Source organism: Lissotriton vulgaris, chromosome 4_1, assembly GCF_964263255.1.
Source record: "Lissotriton vulgaris chromosome 4_1, aLisVul1.2, whole genome shotgun sequence".
Classification (NCBI taxonomy): domain Eukaryota; kingdom Metazoa; phylum Chordata; class Amphibia; order Caudata; family Salamandridae; genus Lissotriton; species Lissotriton vulgaris.
The window spans coordinates 2,079,929,904-2,079,945,619 of NC_141691.1; positions in this window are offsets into that span (position 1 = coordinate 2,079,929,904).

Below are 15,716 nucleotides of genomic sequence, written 5' to 3' on the forward strand. Positions count from 1 at the left end.
GCAAACATTATGACCAGGCGTTGCGTACAACTAATCCTACAAGAAAAACACTGTTGATTCTGAGATTAGCAATCATCAACAAAATAAATCACAATTAATTCCAAGCAAGAATATTCCATTTTTTGGAGCCAACATCTACACAGATATGAGTGTTGTGTATCCTTTCCAATTAAGAGTAGAAAAATGGGTTCTGCAATTTAAATCTTTACAACCGAAAAGTATCACCATGATAAGAACATTGAAAGCGATCTTGGGGACAATGTCTTTGTGCATTCTTCTGATACCCCTTTGTCAATTCCGCATGAGAATTTTTCAGGAGCGCTTGAATGCCCAATGGCAACAGATTTAGGGAGATTGGTGCGATCTTGTACAGCAGACCTCTCCTACGTAAAAGTCACTCAGGTGGCCATTCTTAGCTAACTATATTATTAAAGGCCAGCTGCTGTATTCAATAACACCTCTGCAGGTATTGACAACGGATGCATTTATCAGGGTGTGGGGTGCTTATCTTCAAGAATGAGAGACAAATAGACTATGGGTGACAGATGAGTGCAACATGCATAGAACTATCGTACATTTAAGAGCATTAAGGCTAGCATTACACGCGTTCTTACCACCGGTGCAGGATATGCGAGTCAGGATTCGAACAAACAACACCACAACCATGTTCTATATCCTGAAGGAAGGGGAAAGGAAGCCCCTCATGCTTCGAAGGAAGCCCACAAATTGAGATGGGCAATTCACTACAATGGGAACATTCCTGCAGAGCGTATTCTGGGCTTGCACCACAGTTTAGCGGATCTCACAAGTGGCAGTTGAACGACAATCACCTACATCTCACAGATGGGTCATTTCACACTGGGACATGTTTCTGACCGACAAATAACACCTATGAATCAGATTTGCCAGCAGCGGGCCGTGTCCAAGGTCAGGCAGAAATGATTTTGCAATGGACTGGACAGCAAAATGAATGTAAGGACTTTTTAGACTCTTTCCTCCTTCTCTGAAACCAACACAAGAGTGGCAATTGGAAACAGTTTTAGCTACTTTAATATGTACCCTCTTAGTGGCTGGCAGGGGTGTAACACACGCCCTCTAGCCCCCGCAGTGTGGGGGGACCCCGTGCTCCAGGTGCCCCCTCAGCGGAGCCAGCAAGTTAGCCTCTTTAAATCTTCATGAATTAAATGGTGTGCACGGCCTCCACATAAATTAAATGCTGCGCGCAATCCACGGCCTCTTCATTAATTAAATGGTTGGTGCGCATGCGCACGCCCGGGCCCCATCCGGGCCTCTGAAGCTCTTCATAAATAAATGGTGCGGAGCGGCGCGCAGTTGTCTCCGCCGACGCGTCTGCGCGGTCTTCAGGGTAGGGCATTAGGGTGGGGCCTCGTGACCAATGCCATTGTCATGCGCATTGAACAGCGCAATTAAAGGTGCGCGTGCAGCGTGACTTGTGAGGCATCCCAGGACCCAACCAGAGATTACTGTACTGAGAAGGACCGTCACCGTGCTGCCGCCGGTCATAATTTAGCCATGCCCAGGTGCCCAGTTGAACCTCTCTTTACGCTTGCCGACATTCAGACTGATGTTACAAGTAAGTTGTTTTTCTAAATTCAATCCATGGACTGCGTTTGGAAACGAGCAGCTGAGCAACAAAGACAGTCTGAATTTTCAGGTAATCCTGCTGGGCTTTCTGTGCCTATATATAGCTCAGTGCATCAGGTTACACACCTCCTCCTGCCCTTGTGCATTACACCGAATACCGGGAAAGGGTGAGCAGTTTTCTACTGAAACCTCTGCACTAAATTAAAATCAAGTGAATCTGGCAAATTATAGCTGTTTATAAAAAAAAAAAGATTTGCTTTTTATTTTCGGGTTTGATCAATGCTTACCCAGATAATTGCAGTCTCTTAGCATCAGTTCACTAACTCTGACCTCTGGTGGTTGATTTGCTCTGTTAAATTCAGTTTTTTGATACATTTAATTTAAGCATTTTACTTGTACCATAATATTGGGTGCGAACAGCACGAATACAGCTTGTGAATCATTCCTGATGTGTATCATTCTTGATATTATATGAACCTGAGCATACGTCTGGACAGCATTGTGTGCTTCTTGAAGCAATACCTGTTAGGTCTGAGCAGAAACCAAGTGATTCTGGAGGTCTAATAGCAAAGTACTTCAGCTCTGGACCGTTAAGGGGATTGCTATGCTCTCTAGAGTTCTCCCTGGTTGCCAGGTTGAAATTCTTGGGAAACTACTTCAGATCCTTAAAATGCAGCAGTTTGGGCCATGGGAGAGCAGGCGTTGAGGTGACCGGCGCTCTATGAGCTCCAGGGGAGCTTTGAATGACCATCGAGTGCTTTGTGTCCCAGGCTGATTAGGCCTGTTAGGGATCATAAAGCGAGGAGTGGAATACGACAGAGAAGCTGGGGGGTTGAGGATATTTTGCCGAGAAGCTAGTGGCTTGGCTGCAGCTTGACGGAATCGCAAGCTGTGGAAATGGCGCTCTCTCCTGCACCAGAGGAGGAATAGCTGACCATCAGCCATACCCATACCCAGCTCTCAAAGGCAGAGGAGATAGTTCAGCAAACAGTTTAGGTGGTGCTGTAAATGCAGATCTTAGAATACTGTTATGTGAAAAAGTAGGCTCTTCCATATTTGGCAGGGCTTTGACTGACAGGCCATGGGATGTCTCTTTTGACTACTGTTCGGTTGGAGACCTGTCCTGCCTGTAACGCCACGCCCTCTGCTTCTTTCACTTAAGATGCGCCGCATCCTGGACATGCTTTTTACTTCTGAGATGCCGACAATGAATTGAACCTTAGTCCTTCCTTTCATTCAAAGGTGCATTTCTGCTCTTACTTTTAATAATTTGCCCAAGCGAGCTCTGGGTGCAAGTCTGTTGAGCCTATCCCACCTCACAGCACCGGAAAATACCCATTTCCTTCCTCCAAGCTACTACAGCACATCTGCTGAATAATTTGCGCAGTTTAATTATTTGCACTGTTTATGCCTTTCTTTCCCGCTTGTGGTCTCCAAAAAGCAGGAATTTTGCCTCCTGCCATCCACAATGTCTTGCTTGTGGACAGAGCCCACCTTCCATCTGTGAGTGAACACAGGGGGCTTTGATTGCTACTGCCAGATGGGACTTTATATGTTTCTTTGCCACATGAGCAGACCAAAGGCATCCGGCCCTCGGGTGCAATTGAGGAGCATTGCTCTAAATGGTTCCATTTGACTGCATAAACCCAATTGACAAACGGGTAGGTGAAACTGCAGTCAGTAGAAGCAGATTGAAGCAGATACAAACACCACAATGGCTAAGTTTGTTCTGTCCACCAGTCACACTGTTCCTTTCATGTAGCTACTTAAAAGCGGTATGCTGCCTACTAACGACTTACTCCACACTTTCAACAGTCTGATTCTTCTTTTGAAATCTACGATGTGCATAACTGAGATAGAAATAGTGTTCAGTGCCCCTTGAAGTCCCACAACAAGTTTATTTGAAATAGAGACTTCAAAATGGTCACATTTCTTGATGATTTTTATGGACTCTGGACTTTCAAGATCCATTTTCGCATACTGATTAAACCTAAGTATTGGAAATATTTGATTTGTCATCCTACAAATGATATCCATTCAATAAGTAAGACTTGGCTGAACCCTAAGGAGGATCTCAAAATATGTGGTGGCTTTTGGCTGCCTATTTACTGTGATTGACTAATATTGCCACATTCAGAAATTATAGTGCTTTAGGGGTTCAGTAATGTCTGTTTCTTTGCTTAGGTTTGGGGTGAATGTAAAAATGGCAATTCGCTACCTTTCAGAACCATGGTTTCCAAGATGCAAAAGTAAACTCGGAAACTCCGTATGGAGAAAAGAGTAGAAAAAATAATTACTTAAGCCAATTCGTTCCTCCATAAATATGTTTTCTCCATCGGCAGTACTGAGCCGTCCTTTGCTCAGTGTCCTACTACACTGCACTCATTAAATTATGCAGGAGGGTACTAGTAAGAAATTGGGTTAATGGTTGAGAGGGGTGAAACCCTACCCCGCAGCAACCACAATCCTTGTCAGGGGAAGTCACAAGTAAACCCAAAATTAACCTTTGCCCCACTTTCTGGTAGGCTTAACGTTAAGGCAATTTTTGTGAAGTATTTGTGCATATTTTCAAACATTAATAAAATAAAAAAACACTACACCAAAATGATCCCACACCAAATTAAAAAAATAGAATAGATTTTCATAAATACACTGATACGAAAATTACAAAAATCCAATCAGTAGATCCGGGAATATGCAATTTTAAAGATTTAAGTGAAAATAGCACGAAAAAGCCCTAGGTGACACTCGTAGCTATCTCGCATTGAATTGACGAACATTGCAAGTGACAAGGTTTTGGCACCAACAGGCTTATCGGCCACAAACAGCCTAAAAATATAAATTCAGCCTCTCTGGGGCTACTCTAAGGGTCTAAGACCGGAGGGGCACCACCTGAGGGACCAGGGGCTAGCTTATCTGGATCTAGGCACTGGTTCATTTGATATCTCTGGCTCTGAACAGGAGGCTAGCTGACTAGGCCTTGGGTTCACAATGGGAGTTCTGTGCTCAGGTGCAAGTCCACATCCCTCTGACTCCGGCAGGAGGGCAGCAGTTAGGAGGCCAGTAATCCAGCAAAGCAGCAGTTCAGAAAGGCAGTAATCCAGCAAGGCAGTAGTCCAGCAGAGTGGCAGTCCTATCAGCAGCACAACAGGCCTTCTTCCTGGCATGGTAGCCACAAGTCCAGACGTGTACTGAAGTGTGGGTGTCTGAGGGCCAATATTTATGTCTTGTTCTTCCTGTGAAGTGGGAAAAACTTCTAGAGGTTTCCCTATGAAGTTCACAGGCTTCCTGCCTTACCCGCCCGGTCTCTGCACTGAATACAGGGGTATGCAGCCCTTTGTGTAGAGGCATGACATAGCCTATTCAAGTGTAAGTAGTGCTGTACCCATCCCCACCCCCCCATCCTCCCAGGTATGGCCCATCCAGGCACAGCTAAGCTCTCTATTGTGTGTGGCTTTCTAAAAGGAATTCACAAAGCCCAACTGTCAGCTGCACCCAGTATTTGGACCCAGGCACAGGCTGCAGGCACCAAAAGGCTAAATCAGTAAAATGCCAGCTTTTATAGAGTAATTCCTGCACGGCACATTCCCCCTGCACCCAACTGTTGCACTGCTGAAAGGAACCACTTTCTCCAAAGTTGCATAATTTTTCATAGTTTGTCATCATAATCCAAAATCTTTGTATCATGCACCTTCCTGAATACTTCACCACCATGGAGCCAGCATGTTTGCACTATAATTCTTTAGTAAACAGTTTCAAATGCCTAATGTTGCTAATGTTGTTTCAAAAGTGGGCTTATTTAATTTATTACTCCAAATGCATTTCAAATTTTACAATTCTTTGTCGGGGGTTCACTAAAACAAATAGAAAAAACAGTTCAACTTGGTACTCAATCATACTATGTACAAAAATGCTGCTAATTGCCATACCACCTCCCTCACCTCACTAAAAAACAATCCAATATTTCCACTAACTGTGAAACTCCCGCTGTGCTAAAGAAATTTCCTCAACACTCCAAATATACATCTCCGATTTTACCAACTGGTATAATGAATCACAATTCCCTCCCTTCTGTCAAATTCCTCAAACTCAAAACAAACCTCCATTACTCCCATTTACCTTCTAAGCACCACAGCCGGCAGCCTAACCTCTTCATTCTCATTTCACTTTCTCTTCTCTAAACTCGTATTCACTTTCCCTGCCGCTTGGACCATTTAAAAAGAGAGCTCTCCCACCTGTTACCAATCTAGCCATGATTCACTGCTCACCCTGTGCCCTATTGCTGTACAAGAAACTATGAATCCCACAATGCACTCCCCTAGTGTCCCGAGAGTAAACATAATAGAAATCGTGTCCACCCCCTAATACCCAACGTTTGTCAAAAACATATCACATAGTGATTACCATAATCAAAATTACACCACCCATCAAATTCTTGCTTGAAAAACATGAATGAAAGTGTTTGACTATACTTTTAGATTAAAGAAAACCATTAAAGCACCAAAGTTCAACTGCCACACCACTCCGATGTTGTTGTAAAAGAAATGTGTTTAGATTCTAAGCATTCCAATCCGGGTGTTCCTTTTTTCTCTGTATCTGTGGCAAATTCTTTACTTTGTTGAAACTTGAACTTGAAAAGCCATGGGGTGCAAACTCGCTGTTGGGGCGATTCAATTGCAAAGCAGAAAAGTAAATGTTCAGAGAATGCACTCCTTCCCTTAATTCATAGAGTGGCATTTAAAATTGTAGCAAAAAATCTGACTTTGCCATAAGAGAAGATTTTTCATTACAATTCTAAATAAGCAAAATATGAACTGGTTACCTGTCCCTATTTGTAAATTCCAGCTTATTAAATGTAGTTAGGTAACCCCAATGTTATCCTATAGAATAGATAGTGAAAACTAATTAGAGAGTTTTTTTACTACCAGGACATGTACAACTTAAAAGTATATGTTCAACCTTTTAGAAACACTGCACCTTGCTCTCTGGGTTGTCCAGGGCGTACCCCTGGGTTGACCTATGTATTAAAATGGAAGGTTTGGGCCTGGCAAAAGGTTTATTTTGCCAGGTTGAAATAGCAGTTTAAAACTGCACACACATGCTGCAATCGCAGGTTTGAGACATGTTTTAAAAGGGGCTACTTAACAGGGTGGCACAGTCAGTGCTGCAGGCATACTGGTAGCATTTAATGTACAGGTCCTGGGCACATGTAGTGCCACTGTCCTAGGGACTTACAAGCAAACTAAATATGCCAATTAGTTACAAGCCAATTCTGACATGTTTGAAGGAGAGAGCACCATCATGTTATCACTGGTAAAGTGCACCCAAGGACAACAAAAACGAATTCAGCAAAAATAGAGGAGTGAAGGCAACCAGTTTGAGGATGACCCTGCAGAAACGGTCTAGTCCAACAGGAATCTTCATCAGTCAAGTCTAGATGGAAGATGAGACAACAAGAGAGCAGGTTGCATGCCTCTGTTCTGCCTGAAATCTTACTGTCACTCAGCCTGTGGGATGGGCCTTACTGAGTCCACCGGAGCAGGGGTTCACCCTTCTTTTCACACTGGTCCTTAGACTGACAAAATAGAAATTGGCACGGAAGCTGTAATATTAAACAAATAGTTTATTAAACCTCATGAGTGGAATTACGTCTATACACAACACTCAGGCACTGTATGAGGCAGCACATGGAGTAAAGAAACCATGGTGCTTATATACTGTGATAGTTGCAGAGTAAGCAAGAAAGCTCAAAAGGAGGTAGAACAAGTATACACACAAATAGTCATCTACATATATAAGGATACATGAGAATCGCTTAGTCAATAAAGTAGGAGGAGCTACACAACTGCTGACATCAGTTAAAATAGCCTGACAGTTAACTTTGTAACAGGTGCATTCCAGCAGCTACAAGTCGTCTGAGCATGCGCAAGAATCTGGCTCAGTGCTGAAACGGTTAATTATAGTTGATGACTCAAGCGAAAAACAAGGGCAGGTAACAGTGAGGACGGGAAAAGCACAAGGCTAACTAAAATGGCGGCCAAAAACAAAATGGCTTCAGCTCATGCTAACAGCGATCCATGCCAGTTTCCACAGACGACCCTTTTAGCATTAGCTTAGCATTTATGATCTAGAAGGAACAAAGAAAAAATCTTGTATAGCAATTTACATCATTTGTTTAATTTCTTGATCCAATACATATTAGGCATTTACATTCTTAACGTTGCGTTTGGTAGGCATACAAGCAGTGATACAAAGGGAGCAAAGCATTGGACCACATTGTAGGCATAGGCAACATAATAGTAGAATCGCAAATAATATACATAGTACTGTCAACAGTTTCCAGCCCCAAGTAACAAATAGTGTCCACAGCCAACCGGATAAAGTCCATGTTCTGGTATTGGTATGAATCTCAGCATCAATTTTATGCAGTTTAGAAATTGCATCAAAAACATAAAGGGGCGTGATCAGGGATGTAAACACAACAACTGCTCCCGATGATGCGACATGCACCACCTCGATCAGTCAACACAACATCAAGGATCATTCAATTTTGAAGCGCCACAATCCTCGCAATTTGCAGTTCTTCTGTGATGTTTCCAAGTACTGACTGGTTAGTCACAGCCTCTACAACACGTGTCAAGCGTCTGATTTTCCTGCTGTTCAAAGCAGCACAAACAAAGAACAATCCCAAATTAAAGTCAACATATTGTTGCAGTGCAGTGTCAGTCTGATCCACCTCATCATGATTTATTGTCCTCTTATATCGGTTCTTGGAAATGTCATTATACTGTTTATAGTCTTTATGGTAGGATGCAGGAGCCAAAAACACAGGTGGTAACAAAAAGGACACATAGCAAGTTCCTGACCTTCCAATGGGCAGATGGTAGTATCCTTTATTTCCGTAGATAAAGTAAGTATTATGTGAGGACATAAAATGGCTGTTGTTTACCCTAGTAATATTCAATACCAAGGCACAGTCGCTTTTCCCCACGGGAATTCTTCCAACATTGTTCACGCACAAGTCTGCTCGGGCTCTAGTAACAGCTGTAACAGGAGGTCCAATACTCTTAGGTGTTCGAGTCTTTGGGAAATAATAGCACATAGAGGAGTTTCTTCTGCGATACTCCATTTCCCATACAGTTCCTTTGGCCTATGCATCTCCTTCCTCATCAGGATAGCACACTTTATTAGGATGATAATTTAGTCTCCCTACACCAGAATCAATAATATTAGCAACCTCAGAAGCCCACAGAAGTGCGAACCAAACTTGACAAGAACCATTGTGTGAGAATGGCAGAAGAATGAAAGGTGTTCCTCCCTTTTTCTGATGAGCTGGCATCATTCCACACACCCAACAGTTGGTAATGTTCGTAGCACTATGGGTGTGGTGCAACATCTGAATGAACGTGTTATTGAGGTAGGACATTCTATGCTGCTGATCATGATAGGGAAGGGAGAAATAATGGTGCTCAATTGGGGCTGGAGTAGTGGCATTCAGCGTTTGTTGAACAGGAGCCACTGCCTCTACAACCCATGCTATTAATGCCATAATAATCACAATGAAAGTAAACCCAACAATGAACATAGTCTTCTTGTTGAAGATTCTCGCAGCAGTCGATATCTTTTTCATAGGCATGTTTATCTTGACGTTGAAACAACAAAGTAGATGGAGCTCTAAAGTCCTGGGCAGCTGTTGGTTTCTTCACTGAGAATTAGGATGGGTGTCTCTAAGAAAACTACCCCCCCCCCTTTTCGGCTCAGTCTCTCACTAACCCAGGACGGTAGCTCAACCAGTCTTTTTCAGCAATGCAGTTTCTCTCCAGGGTCGCAGCTGATTTCGAGATGCACCAGGGATCGTGTGGTCCAGGAAGACTTTCTCAGGTTCTTCAAGTGATATAGCTTGGTTTCTCTCTGTGTCCAAGATGTCTTGATGGTCGGCAAGTGCGGAGGCTCCACCAGGCAGGTGGCACCTTCTTACAGTGCGTGGAGTGAACCCAGGCCTTCCTATTGATCACTCGGACTGCAGTTCTGGTTGCCAGAAGTACCTGCTCTGGGCCGCGCTACCTCGGTTCCCGCCTATTTGACCTCTGGAATACTTTGCCCATTACCTGGTCACCGGGCTGGAGATCATGGCCATCACCTTGCGACCTGTCAGGAAGAGCTACTCAAACCTGTTGATGAATAGAAAGCAAACTGTCAGTCAACTGTGACAGGTAGTCACTCATCAAGACACAAGGTACATCATGTATAGGACGTGGCTTAGGAATCCCCCAAATGTTCATGGGACTTCCAAATACCACCTCATATGGTGTGAGGCCAGATCGTGTATGTGGAACAGATCTAATGGATAGCAATGCCAAGGGTATTGCATTAGGCCATTTCAGAGATGTGGAAGCATGGATTTTTGCTAACTTAAGTTTGAGGGTGGAATTGTATCGCTCCACTAGCCCCGCTGATTGTGGGTGGAAAGTAGCTTGAAACTCCTGCTCGATCCCTAATCATTTCAAGACATACTCAACAACTTGCCCAATAAAATGGGGTCAGTTGTCACTCCACAAAAGTCAGCAAACTACAAATCTAGGGAAAAATTCCATCTGGCCACGTTTTTATTTCTCCAACAGCCCTCATCATCCAATGTTCCCTCCTTAGCCCATTGCTCTAGTTCAACTGCAGAGGCAGAACGCTGTATGTCCAGCACTTCTTGTCTGGCATTATGCCAACGTTCAGCCTGTGATTTCACCACATACATAGATGTAGTGCTTCGCTGCATTGCTAATTCACGAGCTGTGTAATCTGTGAAGGCATTGCCTTGTCCTTTTTTATCAGTTACTTTCTTGTGTGCACTACATTTAACAATTGCTATTTTCTTAGGATATGTCAGAGCAGTATATTCACTAATTCTCCATGCACTATTTGTGTCCCATGTGATGTAAGAAAGCCTCTTTCCTTCCAGATTAGCCCAAAATTGTGTGCCACTCCAAAAGCATATGGGCTATAGTGTATATGTTAACAGACAAGTCAGAACCAAGTTCACACGCCCTCATCAATGCTATCAGCTCAGCTGCCTGAGCTGACTTCTGTGGGATGCGAGCTGTCTCAACTACCGTCTGAAGCGTTGTGATTGCATATGCAGCTGATGCTGTGCCATCTGGTAGTTTCAAACAGGACCCATCAACCAATAATTCCCCATCAACATTCAAAAGGGGCGTTTTCTTGCAAGTCCATAGGACCCTTTGTCTGTTCCTCAGTAAAGAATATACAATCATGTGACTCCTGTGACTGGGACTGAGTAGCTTGGAATGGCAATAAAGTAGCTGGATTAAGAGTCGAACATCTTTTCAAGGTGATATGAGGGGACAAAAGTGTCAAATCATATCCTGTCAAGCGAGCACTAGTTAAATGCTGCGTTTTAGTTTTGTTCAAAAGGGCATCAACTGCATGGGGTACTAACACAAGCAATCTATGTGACAAGACTATTCCCTCACTCTGACGTATGGACACAGCTGCCGCTGCCACAGAGCCAAAACACCCAGGCAACGCACGAGCGACAGGATCAAGGACAGAGGAAAAATATGCACAAGGATGCTGCTTATCACTGTGTGTCTGTATAAAACTGAGAGAGCACAACCATCCCTCTCGTGTACATAGAGTGTGAAGGCCTTAGTTTAGTCTGGAGTGCCTAACACTGGTGCAGAACATAAAGCTTGACGCAACTGCTGGAAAGCATTCTGGCATTCAGTAGCCCATGGGAGGGGCATTGGAGTGTCTTTAGTCAAAAGAGCCAACAAAGGTTTAACAATATGTTAAAAGCTAGGAATCCACTGCCTACTAAAGAAGTCAGGCCAATAAATGCACAAACCTCCTTCTGAGTGCAGGGCACAGGCGTGTCTAAAATAGCTTGAATGCTATCTGGTGTGAGTGCACGTCCCTCCTTAGACAGGAGGTGACCTAAATAGGTAACCTGCTGTCTACAATATTGCAATTTGTTCCGGGAAACCTTGTGATGGTGAGATGCAAGAAAGGAAAGCAAGGACAATGTTTCTTCTTCACACTGTTCAGGGTTATCCGCTGCCAACAAGGTGTCATCGACATATTGTATGAGAACTACCCCTTTTGGCACAGAGAAAGAATCAAGCTGTCTTTTCAACGCTTGGCTATAAATGCTAGGACTCTCTGTATACCCGTGTGGGGCTCTACAAAATCTGAATGATCCATTATTCAAAGTGAAGCAGAACAAATAACGGTTGTCAGAATGAATAGGCATCAAGAAGAAAGCGTTCTTCAAGTCGATCACACTGAATGTAGTTGCACTTGGAGGAACCATAGTAAGAAGTGTTGTTATGTCAGAGTCTACTGGATTTTGGGGCATTACGATCTTATTAACCTCGCAAATCAATGATAAACCTGTATATTCTAGCATCAGTATCTTTCTTCAGAATGGGAAGGATAGGACTATTACAAACGTGGTAAGGTACTTCTTCCACAACTCCTACTGCAATCAAATCTTGAACAATACGTATCAGTGCCTCAACGCCTTCTCAAGATATTTTATATTGAGGCAGTCGAGGCAAGGAATCGCCCTCCTTCACTTGAATATGAACTGGGAGAATAACCATTTACCCCACATCAGTATCTGATGTAGCCCGCAAAGTACTAGGTAATGATACCAAAGCAGCATCTTCTTTAAGAAGGCAAGACCTCTCAGCCATAGGATAGTTGTCATTTAAAATAACATGCACACCTTCTGGGCAACTACTTATCGTGGCACGAAAATGTTTGAGCATATCGAGACCCACAATATTATCCGGTGTGTTAGGAGAAAGCAGAAAACTTATCAACATGAAATGCAAGCGGTTGTGACAGTGGGCTAAGGGAAGGTGTCCCATTGAATCCTATCGATGTTATTGTTAAGCCAGACAGGGGAGCCCTAGAAACTAATTGTTTAGACAGGGCACTTACGAGTAGCTCCAGTATCAACCAAAAGCCAATCAGTAGAACCCAAAACGTTTGCATTAACATAGGGACCCTTCTGATCTACTGGGATTTCAACTGATTCCTTACCCCATCCTAGGCATTCCTATGCATAATTAGAATCCTTCAAATCATTGGGCAAATAATCAGACATCTGATACTGATTTCGTCTGTCAAAAGTATTAGAAAGATTTTGAGCATGTTCTACTGCCTCAAACCTAGCACGATTATCCATACCTCCCCTATTTCCTGAGTTCCCTGGGCGGCTTCTCATTTGTCCTCTACCACGCTGATACTGCGGACTACGCAAAAGTGGACAGTCAACACACCAATGTCCAATCTCCTTACAATAAGCACATTGATCAGAAGACAAAGTAGCTTGAGAGAAAGAGGGTGCACCAGGACGAAACATCGCACGTCCGCCTCTTCCACCACATCTATAAGATGGACCATAAACCTGAGCGAACATAACTTTTGTTTTTAAATCCTTAGTCTTTTTTATCCTCCTTGCCTTTTTCTTCCAATTCCTGGCGTTCTTAGTACTGAGCCATAGTCAAAAGAGAGACTAGGGAAGATGTAGTCCATGAACTCTCGCTGGCCTTTAGGCGACTGGCTATTCATGGCAACATGTTTGCGACAAATTTGTCAACGAACAGATGCTTGTCTGTATCATCAGTCAATGACTGCCCACTAAAGTCATGGAATGTCTCCTCAAATTGTGTAAAGAAATCAGAAACGGACTCATCCGCCTTTTGCTTTTTAGGGGGTATAAGGGTTTTCAATTTAGTTATAATAGCCTTTGGAAGGTCTGATATCTCTTGTAGGGGTTTCTGCGCAGGCTCTCTTTCTGCATCTTTTCTCTCTATTTCCTTCCAAATATCTCCAAAAGTGGTATGTTCGTCTATTGTACGAATACATCTCCACAAATCAGGGGGTAAGATAATCCCAAAAAATATGTCTATATCAGGCAAAGTCATAGTGCAAGAACTAATTGCTCCTTCAACTTCTTCATAAAAAGCAGCCGGATTTTTCCGCGGGTCAGGCAAAGCAGCTTTAAGAGCCATGACATACGCTCTACTCCAAGGAGTATAAACCCAATTGTACAATTGTAAACAAAATATCCCTTCGCATCAGTTGAATATTTATTATCACTTGTTCCCGCACCCCCCTAAGGTAGGACACACCCTGATGTGTGTGTTATGTCCTAATAGTGAATTACAGCCATTTTCGTTTTTCACTGTTGTAAGGCTACCTGCTCTCCATAGACCAGAATGGGCTGCTGGAATTATTACACTCTATAATCCTAACAGACTCAGAGAGCATGGTAGAAAGGCAAGTTTAGTATGCCTGAACTCAGAATAAAAAAATACTTATTTTAGTAAAGTTTATTTTAATATCCTGTGTTTGCAAATACTACTATTAGAAAGTTAGTATTTGCTTTCCTAACCATTTCAGCCCGCCTCTGCTAGGATGTGTATCTGCTGTCTGGTTTCTGTGAGTGACACGGCTGGGGAGTTCCAGGGGACAGGCTGGGGCTCCCAGGTGGTGAAAAGAGAGATTACACCAGGATGGGTGGGAGGAGTACACCTGGACTCTGAATAGGGCTGTGCTCTGCCACCACAATGCTGGCTCCACCTCCTGGAGAGTGTCTGATGTCCCTGTCCTGCTCTCTGAAAGAAGAAGCCAGAGTCTGCAAAACAAAGTGCTCAGGAACTGGACTGGATTCGGCGAAGGCCCCCCTGGCCTGAAAGAACAAAGGATTTTTGGTATAAAGATAGGAGCCCTGCTCCTAAGAAATCAGATCCTGTTTAACCACGAAGAACCTCTGCCCGAGTAGAAGGAACTGGAAGAAGCTGTGAGGAGGAGTACTGCCCCTGACCTGGGGGGGCTGGCCTGCAGTGGGTGCCTTGCTAAAGAAAGGAGAGGAGAAGGACTGAAAGAGACTTTGACTTTTTGTTCATTCAAACAATCTCCAAGGGCTTGGAACTGAGCTTGCCCCCCGACCAGAGTATCGGGATCATTGGACTTTCTTCTGCCTTTCCTGACGAGCTCCTGGACGTTTGCTCGACCTTCTGTGCCGTTGGAAGCCTCGACCCCAAGTGCGCCTCACCCCATCTATTGTGCAGCCTGTGCCTGGCCGCCCTGCCACGGGTGACTCCGCTCTGCCTGAGCTGTGTCCGTCCCGTCCTGCTTGGGCCGCCCGCATCCTGCCTCCTTCTCCCCGTCAAGCCGCACTGATCGCTTCGCCGCCCCCACCTCTAGAAGGGAGATCGGAGATACAGAGCGAGGCCTGTACGCGTGAAGCGTATCGGCCGCCCCGCACCACACCCCGGATTTCTAAGACCGCGCCGCTCCAAGGAGCCTGGCCGTACGCACCGTACTGAACGCTCTGTGCCGCCCAGACCGCATCTCGTCCACAGCACCAACGAAAAGTACAGCTCGTACGCCGCCTAACAAGCGAACGCCCCGCACTCCACACCGTCCGCCTGCATCAAAGCCAGCTCCCCGATCTACGCCTCGGACTACCGACGCCAACGAGCCGGAGCTCGCACCGATCCCAGGCCAACAAAGCAGTCTGCTTCGCCTTCGCTGTTTCCGGACTGGGCACACGAACCCTGTAACTAAAAGGTACTTTGATCGACTTGAACCCCCATCCCCGTACGCACCGGACAGACACGTCCGCTGCGCACGGTTGACTCTTTTTCTGAGGTCTTTAATGTATAGAAGCAGGTTATCTGCATATAGAGAGACCGCGTGGATGTCGTCTGCCAGGGGAATACCCCAATCCGCATTTTGCCTTCGCAGCAGTTCTGCCAATGGCTCTATAGCTAGCGAGAAGAGCAGCGGCGACAGGGGGAAACCCTGTCTGGTGCCTCTCTGAACTCTGATAGCATTGGACAAAAGGCCGCCGGTGCGGACCCGCACTGTGGGCGTGTGATGCAGTAGTTGAACCATATCAATGAAGGCATCTCCTAATTCATATTTCTGCAATACCGCCCTGAGGTAAGGCCATTCCACCGAATCAAAGGCCTTCTCCAAGTCTAGCACTAGGCACCCGATTGTGGCCATTGTTGTACCGCATATTCCTGCACTCTGAACAATCGGCGGATATTATAGTAGGTGCTTCTCGTGGGTACAAA